Source organism: Mastigoproctus giganteus, chromosome 13 (assembly GCF_048544385.1).
Source record: "Mastigoproctus giganteus isolate SK-2022 chromosome 13, ASM4854438v1, whole genome shotgun sequence".
Classification (NCBI taxonomy): Eukaryota; Metazoa; Arthropoda; class Arachnida; order Uropygi; family Thelyphonidae; genus Mastigoproctus; species Mastigoproctus giganteus.
Genome location: NC_143587.1, coordinates 148,742,979 through 148,764,910, shown reverse-complemented (window position 1 = coordinate 148,764,910; position 21,932 = coordinate 148,742,979). Strand labels below are relative to the sequence as shown.

The 21,932-nt window shown below is 40.4% G+C and overlaps 1 protein-coding gene across 3 annotated transcripts in view; it reads right to left on the bottom strand.

The window, feature by feature from the left end:
- LOC150076514 (trafficking protein particle complex subunit 11-like) overlaps nucleotides 1-21,932 on the bottom strand; it is a gene marked incomplete at its 3' end in the record, with an annotated part of 510,629 nt that overhangs the window by 431,938 nt on the left and 56,759 nt on the right.

Here is a 21,932-nt window from a genome sequence, read left to right as displayed (position 1 = left end):
TAATCAGTGATTTGTAATTAAATTAACTTGGAATCAATAACATGTTGTAACATTTCAATAAGTAGTTCAAAAGGTTCTAATCATGTATGGTGGCTTTATTCTTTTTTTTTTTTTTTGGTTTAAATTTTGTTACAAAGTTAACTACAACTAATTTATAACATTATGAATATCACTGTATAGCATATTACATATTATTTCTGCATCACTTCTCAACAGAGGTAGTGTTACTACTGCATTTAAGAATCTATTAGTTTAGTGAAGCATTCCTTAAATTAAACTGAATTTAAATGGAAATCATGTCTCAGATTAGAGCAGAAAAGCAAAGGGATCAAACTTGCAAGAGTGTGCTCGAGGAGAACTGAAGGGGCAGTTCTTCAAGAAACACAGTCTTACAAAATGTGTCACTTGTTCAATGTTTGCAGTCTGCCTGCAAAGGTTGGACAGCGAAAAACAGCGAACATGTAAACAGGATATAAAAGCCATATGAACTGGGATATGAAAAAGCCAAGGGGGATTTCATTGTGTGTTTGGTACAAATATCGAGAGAATATTAATGCAAACTCAGAATTCCAATGAGTATTTATGAGACCTTTTAGAATAGAGTGGATGCCCCAAAAGGAATTAAAATGAGGGAATTAAAACCAACTCCTCTGCTGCCTACCTCAACACCAGAGCTTACACTTGAGCATGAAGCAACACAACAGCAATCTCCAAGGCAGAATGTACCAATCCAACAGCGGGGTAGTTATTGTCAGTGATTATATCGTCAGGGAAATGAGAAATATATTGTGTAAAAATGATAGGTGGAATAGGACAATGGTATGTGTGATAGCGGACAAAGTTGATAGCATTCAAGATCAGATAAATGTTGTACACATTAGCAGTAATGATATTAAGAATAATAGTAGTAGTAGCACATGATGAAAGAAAGCAAGTGTATGAGCTTATGCAGCATTAGCCAAAAAAAAAAAAAAATCACACCATTCCTTCCAAATGCCTGTCCAGTTCCTCAAATTTATTCAACCTATCAACTTCAACAACGACAGATGGAAGTTTGTTCCAGCAATTAACAACCCTCTGACTAAAGGCAAATTTTCGCACATCTATTCTACATCTGTCCTTTCTTAATTTGAATTTATGCCCCCTTAGGTTCATAATCTGAACAAGTGGAAGGATCCCATCAGAATTCAGCGTGCTCATCCCATTCAAGGCCTTATACACCTCAATCAGATCACCGCGCAGGTGCCTAGTCTCCAGCCATTGCAATTTGCAGAACTTAAGCCTCTCTTGGTAAGAGGATCCCTTCATTCCCCTCACCAATCTTGTTGCCCTTCTCTGTACATGCTCAAGCAAATCTACATCCTTCCTAAAGTGAGGCCTCCAGACCTGTACGCAGTACTCAAGGCGTGGCCTGACCATTGCCTTATACAGAGGGACAATCACTTCCTTTTCCCTGCTAGCAAAATTCCTATATGTCATTGACAAAACCCCATGACCTGCCCTGGCAGCCTGTCGGCATTGCACAGAAAACTTCATATCTGACTGCACAATTACTCCTAGGTCTTTTTCATTTTCTACTACCTTAAATGTAGTACCACACAATTGGTACGTTTCTCTGGGGTTACTTCTACCCATATGCAGTACTTTGCATTTGTCAAGGTTAAACTTCAGTTGCCACTTCTTAGACCATCTGCCCAAATTATCTAGATCCTGTTGCAATAGCACACTGTTATTACTGTCATTAACAACTCTGCCAACCTTTTTATCATCTGCAAACTTCGACATTAAGCCTGATATACCTTCATCAATATCATTGATAAATATACAAAACAACAGTGGACCCAACACCGAACTCTGTGGGACTCCACTAATAACATTAGTCCACGAAGAGCAGCACCCATTCATTACCACCCTCTGTCTTTTCCCACTTAACCATCCTTTTATCAATTGTAGCAACTTACCCTTAATACCATTCTGCTCCAATTTGTACAACAGTGTCAAAAGCTTTCCTGAAATCCAAATATATGATATCAAAATTATTTTTTGCATCAAGTTCCTTTGAAACCACATCATAATATCCTATCAAATTTGTTGGACAAGACTGCAGCAACAATTCAGACACAGCATGGGTTTGTTAAGGGAATTATTGCTGTAGTCTTGTCTAGATGATTCTGCAATGCATCTTTAACCAGTGACTCCATTATTTTCCCCGGAACAGAAGCTAAACTAACTGGTCTGTAATTACTCATGTCACCCTTCGATCCCCCTTTGTGAATTGGGGATACATTTACACATCTCCAGTCCGTGGGAACCTCCCCTGAGTCCAAGGATGCTCTCATAATTATGGCTAAGGGTTTGCTTAGTTGCTTTGCTGCCTCCTTTAATATAACTGGATAGAACCCGTCCACCCCAGGTGCCTTTCTTATGTTTAACTTCAACAATTTCTCCTCCACTTTGCCCTCAGTTATTACAAAATCATTAAGTATCCTGCTACAATCTGATAACCTTCTGCCATTTCTCATGTGTAAATGTAGATGCAAAATACTCATTCAGTTTGTTTGCTATCTGTGCAGGATCATCAACAGTCAAGCCATCGATGTCAAGTGGACCAATCAGATTCATCTCCTTCCTTTTAGAGTTAATATTATTATTATTAATATCCATATGATGCAAGGAAGCCTGAGGCTTATGCTGCACCAGGAAAAAAAAAAGTTCCCGAGTAACCCTGAGAGAGAGAGAGAGAGAGAGAGAGAGAGAGAGAGAGAGAGAGAGAGAGAGAGACAGAGAGAGTGTCAAACGTAGAAGGGAATCACCAAAAGAGAAGAATGATGATATACAGCTTATATAAGTAAAGAAATCCTTGCTGTTTTTCTTAGTATCTTTTGCCAAGGATTTCTCGTAATCTGCCTTCGCCTGCCTAACCTCCTTTGTGACCTGATTACAGACTTGTTTATATCTGCCATAGGCTTCTGAGTCGCTTGATAATTTATATGCATCCCATACATTTTTCTTCTCTGTCACGAGTCTCATTAGTTCATTTGATTACCATTTAGGCCTAAACCTTGAACAATATTTCTTAATAGGTATGAAACTTTTAGTAGCATCCACGATTAATTCCTTGAATGCTTCTCACTTAGAATTTACTGTTGGTAACATTGTCAGTTGATCCCACTGTACAGAATTTAAAAACTTTCTGAGACCACTGTACTCACCTTTACAGAAGCAAAAACCCTTTCCTTTACCCCTGATAGTAATTAAATCTAAGTAAATCCCACATCAGTACACTGATCACTACCACCTAGTGGTTCCTTTATCTGCAAATTCTTAATACACAAATAATCACTGCTGATAACCAGATCAAGAGTATTACTCTCTCTGGTTGCCTCTTGAACATGCTGCTGCAGAAAACAATCATCCAATAAATCCGCAAAAGTCTGACTAGTGTGTGAGTAACCAAACCACAAGTTTCAGTCAATATCTGGGAAGTTAAAATCCCCCATTATAAGACATTCTGATTTACTAACCCACTCTATTTCTCTGTACAATTGTTCATTGTACTCATTCGAGTCATTAGGCCTATAACACACTCCTACTCTTATTTTTGCTTTCGCAGTGCTTATGTCACACCAAACTGACTCAACAGTACACTGTTCATCTATATCAACTGGGTGCACTCCTTTTGATTTTATGTTTTTCTTAATTAATAGCATAACACCTCCTCCCTTTCTATCCTGTCTATCCTTCCTGTACACATTGTACTCCCCAAATTTCAGTTCTGCATTTCTTATATCTGTGTGACACCACATCTCTGCTATTCCAACAATATCCGCCTTTGATGTCTTGACCAACATGTCAAATTCATCAAATTTATTTACTATACTTCTAGCACTGGTATACATGCTCCTATTCCTATTCACCCTAACGCATCCCATATACCCACCTATTTCACGATGACTGCCATCCGCCCCTGAAACCCCCAACACCCCTCGCTCCAGGTCGCTACTTATTCTAATAGAAGTTGTGCAAGAATCACCTTCACCTCTGCCTGCGGCTACTGTTAAACTATTAGTCCTTGTATCCCCCAAGCTATCAGTTTTCCAACCCACCTAACACTACCTCAATAGCATCAGCAAATATTCTTGCACCCTTTCTATTTAAGTGTATCCCATCAATGTAGAAGCAGTCTCTCCTGTTAACAAGTATAGACCAGGCTGAAAAAAATTCTATCCCTTGAGCCTTGCACAATCTTTCCAGGGCCGAATTAATCGACTAGCTCTCATCATATACTCCCTCCTATCGTGTCTGGGCAGAATTGCAGACACTTTCAAATTCAACCCTAATTCCTGGCTTTTTTTTCAACAGTGACCTGTACTTGTTAAGTAATTCTGCCAGTCTCCTACTCTTAATATCATTAGTGCCAACGTGTACAACTATATCACCTTTTGTGCCCTTAAAAGATGATATACGCTCTACAACATCATAAACCTTTGCCCCTGGCAGACATACCCTGGTCCTGTTCCACCTATTCTTTTTACAAAGCATGTTCCCCGTTTCCCTGACAATAGAGTCACCAACAACTACTAGTTCCTGTAGGACCAGTGCATTCTGCCTTGGGGGTTGCCACTGTGTTGCGTGATGACCAAGTGCAAGCTCTGGCGTTGATATGGGCAGCTGAGAGCTTGATGGGCCCCTCAATTTAGATCCTTCGAGGGCATCCACCCTGTCCTTCAAGCTCTCATATTAGGCCCATAGCAATGCTGAGTTGTCGCCTGATTTCCTTACATCACGCACGCACGCACGCACGCACGCACACGCACGCACGCACGCACGCACACACACACACACACACACACACACACACACACACACACACACACACACACACACACACACACACACACACACACACACACACACACACACACACACACACAAAGACATCCCCCATGGCAATATCATGTTCTGTTCCAAAGAGTTTGGCAAACATTTCACAAGCTGCACATTTTTTTAGGCTGTGATGCATTGGAGAATCGCCCCCCCCCCTCAGTTCTCCCCCAAGTCACAGCACTTCTGCCACTTTGTGTCCATTGCTTTGCTGCTCTAGTTTGGGGCATGCTATTTTAAATTAATAAGATCAATAAATTAAATTAATTAAATGGTCAATACTACGCTATCTAATAGAAACAGTGAAGCGTATTACGCTATATAATTATATTTTAGAGCTACCTAGTTACCTCAATTAAAATAGGAGCTTGGAGGATTTACTTAACAAGTACAGGACAATTTTGACAAAAAGTCATGAGTTAGAAATGAAACTGCAAGACTCATTGATAGAATTTTTTTTAGTAGAATTTTTCTCAGATCTGTGCTTGTTAACATGAAAGATGTTTTACTGGGATGAGATATACTTAAATACAGGGGGTGCATGAATATTTACTGATACTTTTGAGGCAGTGTTTGAAGAATCAAAAAATTGTTGGTATGATGGGGGATACACAGACAAACAAATTAACAACAGTCACAGCAAAGGTGTAGTAATTCTTGCAATGATTCTTTGGAATCATGTGGCAACCTGAAAAACGAAGGGAAGAAAATTTCAAAGCCTACTGGGAGGCTTCTTGTACATCAATTGTACAAGAAGTGTTAAGAGTAAAAACAACTATATGTAGTTGCATGTAAATGTATGATGGAAACATAGTAAATAAAAGTTATGAATTTAAAGTACTGCTAGTCTACGCTTATCTGCAAAAAGGTCCAAACCTCCTAAACACTTCCTAGTTAATTTCACAAATATACGTGGTCTCAATTGTAATCTCACCGCTGTCCATTTCTACTTACAGTCTGCCAAACCCCATGTACTTTTTTTGACAGAATCTCAGGATCTCTTTTGCCTCAAAAGATGCTCAGACTTTTGCAATTACTAATGACCTTGCATAGATTGTTCATTTACCTACAAGAATACCAGACAATCCTAACCATATAGCCAATGTGCCTGATCATGTCACAAACAACCCTTCTAAATCTGCTGATGAGACTAGTGAGAGTCAGACGTGTTCAAAGCCGCCAAGTGGATTTTCTAATTTATTGATTTGAAATTGTTTTTCTAAAACTTTTGATTTAAATTTAGTAGTATAGCATTATTTTATGATTTTATGATTAATCTGGTGTATTTATTCTTTACTCGGCCTTATAATTGCATAAAGGTATCGGTAAGGTATCAAATCCACGTGTTACAAGTTGCAGCTCCACTGAACGAGAAGTTTTTTAGCCATATTAAGCCGCTTTATTGATCAATAGTTACATCAAATTATTTTCTATAAGTAGCTTATAGACCTAGTCAAGATCCTTAGTTCATTCTGAATTGAGACACCGAGATTTGGAAGTTAATTAATACTTAAGTATCCATTGATTTACTGTTCGTAACTTGCCGCCATTATTATACGACATAACGTTATATCCCGAACTAGATAGTGTAAGCTTAGTATAGTACAGTATATAATATAATATTGTCAATTAATCAGTAAAATCTATTAATTTTGTTAAACTTTGTTTTCAATTAAATTGTACTTTTAACTAAATAAATATAACGACTTAGATTACAAAAGTAACATAATTAATTAATACATAACTTGATACGTAAGTTATATAAATGGAACTCGTAGATAATACTCGACACTGAAAAATATTTTTGCGTTATAACTGTGTTGGGATACAAGTTTAGGGTTATAATATTGTACTGAAATTGAAATTTTATTCAAATTAAATCGAAATCATGACTCAGACCAGAGCAGCAAAGCAAAAGGCTCAAGCTAATGGCAGTGCTGTGGCTCTGGGGAGAACTGAGGAGGGCAGTTGCCCTCTGAATCAAAGCCTTTTAAAATGCACTGCTTGCATGATGTTTGTGAACAATCGGGTACAGGACATGATATTGCCATGGTGGATGTCTTTGTGTGTGCGCGATGCAAGGAGTGTAACGAAATCAGGCGACAACTCAGCGTTGTTATGGGCCTATATGAGAGCTTGAAGGACAGGGTGGATGCCCTCAAAGGATCTAAATTGAGGGGCCCATCAAGCTCTCAGCTGCCCACATCAATGCCAGAGCTTGCACTTCATCACGCAACACAGTGGCAACCCCCAAGGCAGAATGCACTGGTCCCACAGGAACTAGTAGTTGTTGGTGACTCTATTGTCAGGGAAACAGGGAACATGGTATGTAAAAAGGATGGGTGGAACAGGACCAGGGTATGTCTGCCAGGGGCAAAGGTTGATGACGTTGTAGAGCAGATATCATCTTTTAAGGGCACAAAAGGTGATACAGTTGTACACGTTAGCACTAATGATATTAAGAGTAGGAGACCGGCAGAATTACTTAACAAGTACAGGTCACTGTTGAAAAAAAGCCATCAATTAGGGTTGAATTTGAAAGTGTCTGCAATTCTGCCCAGACACGATAGGAGGGAGTATATGATGAGAGCCTTTTCAATCAATTCGGCCCTGGAACGATTGTGCAAGGCTCAAGGGGTAGAATTTTTTCAGCCTGGTCTGTACTTGTTAACAGGAGAGACTGCTTCTAAAGGGTTGAGATACACTTAAATAGAAAGGGTGCAAGAATATTTGCTGATGCTACTGAGCCAGTGTTAGGTGGGTCGGAAAACTGCTAGCTTGGGGGAATACAAGGACTAATAGATTAACAGTAGCCACTGGCAGAGGTGAAAGTGATTCTTGCACTGCTTCTATTGGAATGAGCAGAAGCCTGAAAAACAAGATGCAGAATATTTCAGAGACTGTTGGGAGTCATTGCGGTACAAGTAAACACATGGGTTGTGTTAGGGTAGCTAAGAATAGGAACAGGTGCATGTATACTTGCGTGTACACCAATGCTAGGAGTTTGGTAAATACATTGATGAATTTGAGGTATTGCTCAAAACATCAAACGCAGATATTGTTGGGATATCAGAGATGTGGTGTCACACAGACAAAAGGAATGCAGAACTGAAATTTGGGGAGTACAATGTGCACAGAAAGGACAGGAAGGGAGCAGGGGTTATGCTATTAGTTAAGAAACACATAAAATCCAAGGAACTGAAGCCAGTCGACATCACTGGACAGTGCAGTGTCGAGTCAGTTTGGTGTGACATAAGCATTGGGAGATCAAAATTGAGAGTAGGAGTGTGCTATAGGCCTAATGACTCTGATGAGTACAATAAGACACTGTACAGGGAAATAGAGTGGGTCAGTAAATCAGAGAGTCTTATAATGGGGGATTTTAATTTCCCAGATATTGACTGGAATTTGAGGGTTGGTCACTCACACATTAGCAAGGCTTCTGTGGATTTATTAGATGATTGTTTCCTACATCAGCATGTTCGGGAGACAAATAGAGGGAGTAATACTCTTGATTTGATTATCAGTAGTGATTCTTCATGCATTAAGAATCTGCAGATAAAGGAACCACTAGGTGGCAGTGATCACAATGTGCTGAAGTGGGATTTACTCAAAGAGGTAACTACCATCAGGGGTAAAGGGAAGGGTTTTTGCTTTCGTAAAGGCGACTATGATGGTCTGAGACAGTATTTAAATTCTATACAGTGGGACCAACTGATGATGATGTTACCAACAGCAAATTCAAAATGGGAAGCATTCAAAGAACTTATCTTGGAAGCTACTAGGCTTTACATACCAACTATGAAATATTGTTCATGGTTTAGGCCTAAGTCGATGTCAGATGATTGTTTGTTTGTTTGTATTGAGGTTTAATGGCGCATGGACTACGCAGGTCATAATGCGCCAGTTCATACGGTGTGATGTGTTTCAGGGGTGTTTACTTTTGATTTCAATTGTTCATTTTAACCTGATTCATACGTTCTTGTGTCATTCTGTTGCTTATATTCACTTCCTTACAGGAGGTGGTATAAATTGATAGCTTTAAAAAAGTTGAAAACATCTGCGCAGTCATGTTTATTTTTCAAGAGATCTGTTAGTGAAATGGCGTCCTGTGTCTCATAAATATCTTTGAAAGCTTGTTTACGTTCATTTGTATATGTAGGACAGTCTATTAATATGTGTTGAATTGATTGAATGGTGTCACAAGTCTGGCATCGTGGTGGTTCCTCTGCTCGCAACAAAAATGAGTGTGTAAAATGGGTATGCCCGATTCTTAGCCTGGTGAGTGCTGTTTCTTCTTTTCTCGACCTTCGACTGCTAGAAGTCCAGTTTTCAATATTCGGCTTTATTTGGTATAATTTGTTTGCGGTTTGTTGATTCCAAGTTTCTTGCCATTTCAACTGGCAAATACGCCATATCGCAGGCTTGTAATCGGAATACGGGATTGATATATCCTCTCCGATCTGTAGTACGGCTTCTTTGGCTGACTTGTCTGCTGCTTCGTTTCCCGCAATCCCTGTATGTCCTGGGATCCAGCAGAATAAAGTGTCCTGTTCATTTCTGGCGCAGTCAGTTATTATTTGCCGAATGTGCCAAAGGATTGGGTGTTTGGATGTACCTATGTTTTGCATGGATTGTAAGGAACTCAAGGAGTCTGTATATATTATGCTTCTCTTATAATGTTTATCTTGTACATGAGTTAAGGCTATTTTTATTGCGTGTAATTCTGCTGTGTATACACTGCACTCTTTCGGTAGCTGTTGTGTTAAAGTTATATTTGGGAATACTGCTGCTGCTCCCACTAAAGTGTCTGTTTTTGAGCCATCTGTATATATTGGGATATAGTCAGGAAATTGAATTCTGTGCTCTGCATGTAACTGTTGGAAGATTGTTGAAGGTATCGCTTTTTTATTCCATTTCTGAAAGGAGAAGTCGCATATTGGGATATGCGAATCCCATGGTGGAGGAGTATGAACTGGCATGTGTGCTATTTTGTCTATATTAAGGTTATGTACTGCCAAAAAGTCTTGCATTCTAATGCCTAGGGGTCGGTTTGCTTGTTGGCGATTCTGATATATGTTTCTGCATCGTGGATCAAAGAGGGTCTCCCAAGTAGGGTGTGCATGCATAGATTTTATTTTAAATGTATAATACAATGCGAGTTGCTGTCGCCTAAGAGTTAAAGGTGGTTCGTTGGCTTCAGCATAGAGACTATATATGGGAGAGGTACGATAAGCGCCAGTAGCTATACGCAGTGCATTGTGATGGACTGGATCCAGCCATTTCAGAGCTGTTTTCCGTGCTGAATCGTACACTGGGGCTCCATAGTCCAATTTTGATCTAATTAGTGCTTTGTATAGGTTTAGTAGGGAATATCTGTCTGCTCCCCATGCTGTTGACGAAAGGATTTTAAGTATGTTCAGGTGTTTTGTACAGCTTTTACGCAGCTCTCGGATATGCTCCACGAATGTGAGTTTCTTATCTAAGATTAGTCCGAGAAATTTTGCCTTCGGCTGCGTTGGTATATTTTTGCCTTCTAATTTCAGTTCAGGATCAGGATGGAGATTTCTTTTGCGACAAAAATGTACACATATTGTTTTTTGTGTTGACAGTCTGAAACCGTTATCTAGTGCCCACTTACTTATATTGTTGATTGCGCATTGCAATTGTCTCTCGATAGTTCTCATGTTCTGTGCCTGACTAGAGATACTAAAGTCATCAACGTAAAGTGCATGTGAAACCGAAGGAGGGAGTTGATTTGTGATCGAATTAATCTTTATGGCGAACAAAGTGGCACTCAAGACTGAGCCCTGTGGAACGCCTTCTTCTTGTTGGTAGATTTTAGAGAAAGAAGTTTGTACTTTGACTTGGAAGGTTCTGTTCATAAGGAAGTTCTGGAGATTGCCTCTGAGTCCAGCATGGTGCATATCTCGCAGGATCCCATATCTCCAAGTGGTATCGTAAGCTTTTTCGATGTCAAAAAATACTGTAACCATATGTTGTGATCTGATAAATGCATTTCTGATGTTGGCTTCTATCCTGACTAGGTGGTCCAGAGTAGATCTATGATGTCTAAAACCACATTGCGTGTTTGTGAAGATGTTATTTTCCTCTAGATACCAAATCAGTCTCTTGTTTATCATTTTTTCTAATAATTTTCCTAAACAGCTGGTGAGGGCTATTGGTCGGTAGTTGCATGGATTTGTCAGGTCTTTGTCAGGTTTCGGGAAAGCTAGTACTATTGCATGGCACCATGTGTTTGGAAATACATTTTCTTGGAATATTCTGTTATACAGTTTCAATAAATTTTCTAATTCAGTCTTTTTAAGGTGCTTGATCATGTCGTAGTGTATATCGTCTGGGCCTACTGCACTTGGCTTGGCTGTGAGCAAAACTTCGTGTAGTTCGTTTATTGTAAATGGTTGATTGTAGGGTTCATTACCTTTTGATTTAAATTTGATCTTATGCTTTTCTGCTTTTTCTTTTCGGATCAGAAATTCCGGATGGTATGAATCTTTCGCTGATACTTTTGCGAAGGTCTCGCCTAATGTGTTTGCAATAACGGTAGGTTCAGTCAAACTAATTCCATTGCAGATCAGTATTGGTGATGGCCTATTTCTATATTTACCTGTCATTTTTCTTATTTTATTCCAGACTATATGTGCATTTGTTTTTTTGTTTATTGTAGATGTGAATTTTATCCATGCTGCTTTTCGACTCTGCTTCCTGGTAAATCGCGCTATGGCACGCATTCTTTTGAACTGAATCAGATTTTCTGTTGTGGGATACCTGCGAAAACGGTTCCATGCCCTATTCTGTTGTTTTCTTGTTTCAGTGCAGTCATCATTCCACCATGTTTTCGGACGGTTTGGAAAACGTGATGAAGTCTTAGGGATTGTTAGCTTGCCTGCGTTTTGTATGGTTTCTGTGACATGTGCTAGTGCAACAACTACTGTTTCCTGCTCAATGATATTGGTGTTGAAAACTGCTTTCCTCCTGAATGCTTCCCAATTAGCTTTTTCTATTTTCCAACGAGGAGTCCTGCTGGTATGATATGGATATTCACTGACCAGTGTGGAAATTACTGGATAATGATCACTCCCAAGAGGATCCTCAAAAACTTCCCAATTAAATGCTGTGTAAAGTGTAGGGGTACATATGGTAAGATCTATAGCTGTGGTGGTCCGAGTTGGAAAATGGAAGTAAGTGTGGTTACCCCTGTTAAGAAGTAAGAGGTTATGATTATCTAGCAGTTGTTCAATGATGCGTCCTCTTCTGTTGTAGTCGGAGCATCTCCACAAAGGGTTATGTCCATTCATATCTCCCATCAGACAAATTGGGGGTGGTAGTTGTTGTAGTAATGCGTCTAGGTCTTCATAAGAGACATCATCTCCTGGTGGAATGTATAATGAACATATGGTTAATAGGGACCTTGCTATTGTACGAATTGCTACCGCTTCTAATGGGCTATTTAAATGCACCTGTTGTGTTGGTATTCTGTCATTTACTAATATAGCAACTCCTCCATGTGTTATACTTTGAGTTATTCGGTCTCTTCTGTACATTGAGTAGTTCCTGATATTCAGGGTATCTTGTTGTTTGAGGTACGTTTCCTGGAGACATATACAGATTGGTGTGTAATGGGTGATCAGATACAGTACGTCATCAAAATTAGTACGTAATCCACGACAGTTCCACTGGATAATTTTATCCATTATTTATATTTGCTCAGCCCCTCGAGCTGTTTTCGTTGGGTGACTGTCTTTTGTTTTTCTGTCCTTACTCTGTCTCTTTTGGGAAATATCGGTTTTCCGGTATCCATATCGTCTTCTGATTCTTCGGCATGGATTTCCAATGTATCGTCATCTATCTTTCCCGTTTTCTCAAATTCCATAAATTCTGAGTTAGGTTCGTGATTTTGTGGTCTGCTATTACTCTTACACTGTTGCGAGGTTGGAGAATCTGAGGGGATTGAGATGGGTGTGTTTACTGTTTTCTCTTGTTTATCTTGTTGCTTTGCTTGGAGTAAGTGTTTGACTTGTGGAGAAAAAGATTCATTTGGAGGAACTGAGATTTCAGTTTGACATTCCACTGATTTAAATTTAGTTGTTACTTGTGCGTATGTTGGTCTATTGGTTATGGTTGGCTGGACCATTTTTCTTGCTTCTTGGTATGTAATATTGTGCTCTGTTTTGTATTTCTGTATTTCTTTTTCTTTTTTCCATCTATCGCATGCTCTGGCGTATGCGGGATGTTCTCCTTTACAATTTGGACACTTTGGGGCTGTGGCTGGGCACTCATCAATCTGATGTTCTTTGGATCCACATTTAGCGCATGTCGGTGTGTTTCTACATGCTGTTTGCGAGTGTCCAAATTGTTGACACTTGAAACAGCGCAAAGGATTTGGAATATATACTTTTACTTGGCAGTTCAAGTATCCTGCTTTTACAGTGCATGGGATTTTTGGTGTGTTAAATGTCAGGATTAAGGTTTTGGTAGGTATTACATTTCCATCTCTCCGAATAGAAATCCGTCTTACATTTGTCACTCCTTGATTTTGGAGTTCTTTGCTGATTTCCTCTTCAGTAACGTGTAAGAGGTCCCATTCGGAGATTACTCCCCGCGAAGAGTTTAAAGTGTTATGGGGGGTGACCACTACTGGTATACCTCCAAAGTTTGATACATTCAGTAGCTTTTCTGAATGTCTGGTACTAGACGTTTCGACTAATAAATCCCCAGATCGGAGTCGCCTGACCGTTTTTGGTGTTCCGGCTAGTCCTTCCAAGACTTTTTGGATGAAAAATGGGGATTTCTTTCCTAGTGTCTCCTCTCCAGTGGAGTGGATGATTAGGAACAAAGGAATCGGTGATGGTTTAGAGCCGTCTGTTCTTTGCCTTTTGGCAGTATTTTCTGGTTCTTCATCAAGCCGATTTGGTGGGATCTTTTCTGAAGTCCCTTGGGAAGTAGTGACTTTACTACTCATGATTTGCTCTTTTAGCCCTGGGAGCGTACCTTCCAACTCCCAGGTTTCCAGCCCCGCCACGAGGAGGCAAGAGCAGTGCCACCAAGTGACCAAGCAGCTGCTATAAGTTAGTAGGGTTGGTGGTTAGTTTGAGATAAGAGAAAAAAGAAAGGTGACTTTCCTTTCTGTTAGTTTGCTAGATCCTTTTAGCTAAACTTACTTATGGGGTACTAAAAAATTAAGATCGCTATAAATATAGTAAACTTAGTATAATTGAGAAGCGCACTCTAGAATCACTTTAAATCACTTGATCACTTGGAAAACGCTTGGCACTTGGGGCCGATGTCAGATGAACTAATGAGACGTATGGCAGAGAAGAAAAATGCATGGGATACATATAAATTAACATGTGACACAGAAACCTATGATATTTATAAGTTGATCTGTAACCAAGTTATAAAGGATGTTAGGCAAGCAAAGGCACATTATAAGAAATCTTTGGCAAAGGATGCAAAGAAAAACAGCAAAGAGTTCTTTACTTATGTAAACTCTATACGGAAGGGGATGAATCAGATTGGTCCACTTGATATCGATTGGTTCAACTGTTGATGATCCTGCTCAGGTAGCTAACAAACTAAATAAATATTTTGCATCGACATTCATACATGAGGAGTTATTCAGCGAGGGGAATGCCAGAGATGAATTCAACTCTGGCAGTAAGCTAGATAATCTTGTAATAACTGAGAGTAATGTGGAGGAGAATTGTTCAAGATAAACACAAAAAAGGCACCTGGAGTGGATGGGATCTATCCAGTTATATTAAAGGAGGCAGCAAAAGAAGTAAGAAAACCCTTAGCCATAATTATGAGAACTTCTATGGACTCATGGGAGGTACCCATAGACTGGAGATGTGCAAATGTGACCCCAATTCACAAAGGAGGATCAAAGGATGACACAAGTAATTATAGACCTGTGAGTTTAACTTCTGTTCCAGGAAAATAAATGGAGAGACTGGTTAAAGAAGCACTGCAGGATCATCTAGACAAGACTTCAGTTATAGCTCGGACACAGCATGGTTTTGTTAAGGGAAAGTCTTACCTGACCAATTTGATTGGATACTATGATGCAGTCACAAAAGAACTGGATGCAGGGAATAACTTTGATATTATATACTTGGATCTTAGAAAGGCTTTTGATACTGTTGCACATGGAAGACTGCTGCACAAATTGGAGCAGTATGGCATTGGAGGCAAATTGCTGCTATGGATGAAGGGGTGGTTGAGGGGGAGAAGACAGAGAGTAGTAATCAATGGACACTGCTCATCGTGGACTAATGTTATTAGTGGAGTTCCTCAGGGTTCAGTGTTGGGTCCATTATTGTTTTCTGTATTTATAAATAATATTGATGATGGTATATCAAGCTTAATGTCCAAGTTTGCAGACGATACAAAGGCTGGCAGGGGTGTTATTAACAACCCTGTTAATGGATGATTGTTTTCTACATCAGCATATTCGGGAGACAAACAAAACGGGAGACAAACTGACGCTATGCTGCTGCAACAGGATCTGGAAAGGTTGAGCAGATGGGCTGAGAGGCGGCAAATGAAGTTTCTCATTGACAAATGGAAAGTACTACATATGGGAAAGAACAACCCCAGGGCAACGTATCAACTCTGTGGTACTACACTGACAAGGCATAAGGTATGTTCGTGTCAGACGGCACCTGGGATTTCTCCCATCTCCACATGTGTTGCGCTTTATTGAGGACAGTACACTGTCAAACCAGAGACTTGAAAGTGTGTGGGCCATGTCTGTGCAGTGTGATATATTGTGCCCATTGTTTGTCTGGCTTATTGGTCACCAGGCCCCTAGTGGGGCACGACGTTGCCCATACCTTGCCACGTGGAGGCTAGCAGGGTGCATCCATCCAGTATCACAACAAATTGCTCTGGCAGGTCCTGCCACCTAGTTTCCTGAGATTTCAGTGGCTATGGTACTACACTGACAGTGGTAGAGAATGAAAAGGACCTTGGGGTAATTGTGCAGGCAGATATGAAGTTCTCTGAGCACTGCAGATGAGCTGCAAGAGTAGCTCACGGTTTCTTGTCAATGATATACAGGAATTTTTCTAGCTGGGATAAGGAGGTGATTATTCCCTTGTATAAGGCTATGGTTAGGCCACACCTTGAGTACTGTATACAGGTCTGGAGGCCTCATTTCAAGAAGGATGTAGAGCTGCTGGAACGAGTACAGAGAAGGGCAACAAAATTAGTGAATGGAACAAAGGGTTGCTCTTACGAAGAAAGGCTTAAGTTCTGAAAATTACAGTGTCTAGAGACTAGGCAACAGCGAGGTGATCTGATAGAGGTGTATAAAGCCTTGAATGGTTTGAGCATGCTCAATGCCGATGGGATTCTTCCTCCTGCTCAGAATAATCACCTGAGAGTGCATAAATTCAGATTGAGGAAAGACAGATGTAGGATAGATGTGCAGAAATTTGCCTTTAGCCAGCGGGTAGTTGGTTGGTGGAACAGACCTCCATCCCTTGTTTTGGAAGTTGATAGCCTAAATAAATTTAAAGCTCAGCTGGACAGGTATTTCGAATGAACGGAGGGTTGTAAAGTTTTTTTTTTTTTTTTTATTTGGTTGATGCTGCATAAGCTTGCCTTCTTGCATCATATGCCTCTACTAATGCTAAATGCGAAGTACACAGTTGAAGTGAGTGGTCCTTTAGTCACCTCAGATCACAACTTGGTGATTGTCTCTTCTCCAATAGAGCCTTTATCTCATGGCTATTCCCAACCTCGTGTTGTTTGGCATTACAAGAATTCAAAACAGGATGACCTGCGAGATTTCTTTTCTTCTTTTCCTTGGTCGGATTACTGTTTCAAAATTTCTGATGACAACGTTTGCTCAGATTGTGTCAGTGAAATTATTCTTGTAAGAATTGAATCCTTTATTCCACACTCCACTTTAAAATCTCGTCCTTTAACTAAACCTTGGTTTTCCAATAAATGTGCTAAGGCTATTCAAGAGAAGAACATTGCATATCATAACTTTCTTGTGTCATTTTCTGCCTATACCAAAGCTCACAACAATTGTAAAGCAGTTATTAATCAGTCCAAACTAGATTTTGAACAGGCTTTTTTTTTTTTTTTTGGTAGTTGTTGGCGCATAGGCTTCTGTGGCCATAATGCACCTCCCAAGGTTTTTGCAGTACTTTTATCCAAGCCGAAGGCGGGAATCGAACCCGCGACCTTTGAACAGGCTAAGAGTAGAAAACTTGCATCTTGCCCTAATAGTAGCCGAGCACTCTGGTCTCTTGCCAAAGCTATTGGCCGCAACTTTTGCCCATCTCTGCTCCCACCTCTGTCAAAAAGCAGATGGTTCTGTTGTCATTTCAGCCAATGATAAAGCTGACCTGTTAGCATCCCATTTTTCTTCCAACTCATGTATTAATGATCTTAGTAAAACACCTCCCACCATTCCCAATGCGCTCCATTGAATGCCTCCTGTGGTCTTCAATGCCTCCTGTGGTCTTCCGTCAAAAGGATGTCAGAAGGATATTGACGAATCGTGATGCTAAGAAAGCTCCAGGTCCTGATAGTATTTCTCCACTTGTTCTCAAAAACTTGTGCTCCTGAACTTACTACTGTTCTTTGCCGCCTTTTTTCTCCAGTCGGGCAAAGACAACAGTTTATTTTAATCCTTCTAAAACTCAGTCTTGTCTTATATCTCGAAAAAAGGATTCTTCTGCCCCTATGCTTATCTTTGGTGACACTCCTATTTCTAGGCAAGTTGATATCTTTTTAGGGGATTACCCTGACTTCTAATCTCTCTTGGCACAAGCACATTACAAATATTGCTTCCTCTGCATCTAAAAAACTTGGTTTTCTCTTTTGCTCTTGGCGTTACTTTTCTTCCAAACAGTTATTCACTCTGTACAAATCACAAATCTGCCCTACCACAGAATATTGTTCCCCCATCTGGGACGGTGCCCCCAAAACCTCTCTCAGGTTTCTAGATTCCATTCAGAAGAGGGCAATTAGGTTAATTAATGACTCCTCTCTAACAGAGTCTCTCCTTTCGCTGTCTCATAGACTTACTGTTTCTGCTGCATGCTTTTTCTACAGATACTTCCATGGGCACTGTTCTTCTGAATTGGCTTTATAATTCTCGCTCTCTCTTTCAAAACAGTCCGAACATGTGCCGCCACCAACCAACATCCGTTTACTGTCCAACTTCAAACTCGCAGAACCAACTTTTCATCTTCCTTGTTTATTCATTCAACTGCCATTTTCTGGAACAACCTTACTTCATGCGTATTTCCTGAAAATTACAGTCTACAGAAGTTCAAGTCTAATGTCAACAAATATTTTCTTTTGTCTTCTCAACCTCCAACCCAAGCACGATACTAAGTACTACAGGTTCTAATACCTCTCGTGTTTGGAGTTTTCATTAAAAAAAAAAAAAAAAAAAAAGTCATCAAATGCACAATCTAGGGGATATTGGAGACAAGATGTCACTCAGATATAAGGGATACAGAATTTGAATATGGGGAATACAATGTATACAGAAAGGATAAAAGACAGGGAAGGATTATGATCGGAGCTAAAAATCAGAAAAAATGTAAGGCTGTGCATCCAGTTGATATGGGTGCAAGTGCATTGCGGAGCCAATCTGGTGCAACATAAGCACTGGGAAACAAAAATTGGAGTAGGAGCATTTTAACCAAGTTTCATCAGAGTAACAGATGACATATCTCGTTGACATGTGTTATCTATTGCTCCAGGATCCTTGACGATGTATTTCCTGGCATGATTACCTGATCTCAGATAGCAAGCATGAATCCTTCAATCTCAGGGAAGAGCTCTCCTTTCATGAGCCAAGCATTGGAAGCTATCTTACATATGTAGTCTTGATGGATGTAATTGTCTGCCACTGAGTGTCTTCTTTGCCCATCTTTCTGTCTTTGATTCTTCTGTCTGTGTGAGTGTGGTCTACTTGTTGAGGTTGAGTGTTGTGTGCTGTTTGCCTATCTTTCTTATGGCTTGGTAGATTGGTGTTGTATTTTCCTGGAAGTACACGGGTTCTTAATCACCTTCCTTTGTTCAATGAGTCAATTCCCTCCCCCTTCTTTACAGGCTGTGGTCAATTTGTCATTGGTCAATGTCATAATGGCCTCCAGCTCAGTATTGGTCCAATCTATGATCCCAAAGGAGTACCTTAGTACTGGGACTAAGTAAGTGTTTATGGCTGTAACTATGTTCGCGCCATTCAGCTTTGTTTTTAGCAGGCTTCTCAGTCTCTAATGCTATTTCTCAGTCAGGCGGGCCTTGATCTCCTTGTGTTCTAACTGGTGGGCCTGCATCATCCCCAGATATTTGTATGTCCAGTCCTGTCATGGCTTCAATCTCTTCACCAGCCTTCAGGTGGTAGTTTTGTCTGACTAGATGTCCATGATGTAATTCATGGGTCTTGCATTTGTCAGGCCAAATTGCATCTTGATGTCAGTTTGGAACTCCCAGGCGATCTGGAGTAGCTGTTGGAGTTGATTCTCAGTTGCAACATTTTGAAGTCATCCATGTACATCAGCTGAGAAAGGGTGTAAAGATTCTTCCTCCCTTCTTCTAGGGTATATCCATACTTGCTGTTCTTGAGCATGATGGGCAATGAGTTGATTGCTAGACAGACCCATAGTGGGCTCACTGCATCTCCCTGGAAGATTCCTCTTCTGATGGGGTATCGGTCTAGTCCTGGTGTTCTCAACCTTGATGGTGGTCCTCCACTTTGCCATGTTTCTTCTAGAAAGTGTGTCTGTGTCAGGTTGAATTTGTAAATCTTCAGTGTCTCTATCAGCCAGCTATGGGGCACTGAGTTGAAGGCCTTGCAGTAGTCGATGCAGGCCGTGTACAGATTGTGGTGCTTTTTCTAAGCTTGCTCCATAAGTGCAGCATAAGTGGTCAATTTCTCTAGCATCCTTTTCTCATCTGCTTACACTCCCTTGCTACTCAGCCATGAACATTCTGGCTCTCCAAGTGGTTGATATCATCTTAGTTATACAGCTGGTCAGGATCTTGTATATGGGAGATAGGTGATTGATCTGTACTTTGCCTGTTTCTGTCAGCCTTCAGTAGGTGATTCCTTGAGTCAGAGACTCTGGGATTGTGTCACTGTGCCTTATTATCTGGATGAACTGCTCTGCTCTGTGCCCATGTGTGCAGCTGAACTTCTTGTACCAGTAGCTGTGGATGTTATCTATTCCTGGGGTCTGCCAGTTGTGGGACTTCCTAATCGACTATTGTACTTCTTCCTCCCCAATCTCCCATTCTGGCATCCTTGTATTTTCTTGGTTTTCTTCCTTTCTAGATATATCCAGGGGACACGGCCATTATGGCTAATTTTGCTGCTCCACAGGTTATTCCAGAACTTGTCGAGTACCTTCTGGTGGGAAGGGGTCCATTGCTTTCCTTCTCCTCTTGTCAGATTTTCCTGTGGAAGGCTTTCTGTTTTTCATCAAGTGTGTGTGTGTGTGTGTGTGTGTGTGTGTGTGTGTGTGTGTGTGTGTGTGTGTGTGTGTGTGTGTGTGTGTGTACACTATGGGTGTTTAATGGCGGATCAGCTGCTACAGCTATAGCGCACCTATAGCCATATATATATACAAAAATTATAAAAAACAAAACTCAGGTGTAACCACTTCATTCTTATTATAGAGATCTAAAATTTATGATATACTTCCAATTTTTTTCAGAAATGAGAAAAATTCATTGATGTCTGCATCATCGCCGACAATACGTTGTAATGTCACCGGTTCTCAAAGATTTGTCAGGGAAAACAGAACGGACGTTCTGTCCTGTTGATAATAAGTGCAGTCAATCAGAATATGTTCTGACTGTTAAATGTGCAGAACAGTGTAGACACTGAAGAGGATCCTCTCCTGTGAGTAGATGGGTGCAAGTACTATTTCTTCTCTTCAAAATGTTTTGGCGCTAGTGTGCCAAAGCTTTGGGTCCTGTTTTAACTCATAAAGTTTTTATTGGTTTGGGTCTGCCATAGCTCTTTCCACTGTGTGAGACATGCTGTTTGTATGATGTGATTATAGTCAGAGGCTGGAACAGGGATGGAGGTTAAATTAAAAGATGATGCATTTTTAGCAGTTTTGTCAGAGAGTTCATCCCCCTTTATCCCCAAATGCACCAGGATCCAGACAAAAGGTCACTGATTGATGGCACTCATCAATTTGCAATATGAGGCTTTTGGTTTGGTTTAACACAGGGTAAACCTTGTAGGAAGAGTTCTGCATTGCTGCAATTGAGCTGAAGTTGCTATACTCCAGTTTCATCAAATATTGTTGTCTGTTTTCCTCTGGGTTTCAAGATATTATTTGATTCTCTGACTATGGGTCTCATGTTTGCTGTGGACGTTATCTTTCTTGAGGATGGCCTTCACTTTTCTGATCAGCTTCTTACTTCTGTTACCCCATTGGTGCTGGATCGGTTGGCCTATCTTCATTCTTATCTCGTCTATTTTCTGCTGTAGCCTTCTTTCTCCAGTGGTAGTTCCTTGTCTTTGCATTTTGTGTTGTGTTGTTCTCTGGTTTCCCTTCTGTTCATCCTGGTGGCTGCTACACTGCCACATCCATTTACTGTGGCAGACCCAACCCCCCACCTCCCTGATGGGCTGGCACCAAGTCAACAGGGCAATTGTTATGTTTTTGGTGTTACTGTTAGTCGAGGAACTCTCTGACCATCCTACAGGTGTTCCAAATTGTGACTTTCTGGAGTTCCTTGTATGTGTTCTCCGAGAGACCTATTGCTCCTAGGCTGTTATGTAGAGCCTTTAGCACCATACCGGTATTTGACATGATAATTGGAATGGTCGTTACTTGTTGCATATGCCACATCCCTTTGATCTCCTGTCTTAGGTCCATATACTTCCTGATCTTTTCTTTACAGGTTGTCTAGAGGTTGCCAGCGTTGGGCACTGCTAAATCAATCAGATAGGTAGCTTTTCCTTCTTGTCAACAAATGTTATGTCCAGTCTGTTGTGTGGGATTGTCTTGCATGCTATTATGGCAAAGTCCCAG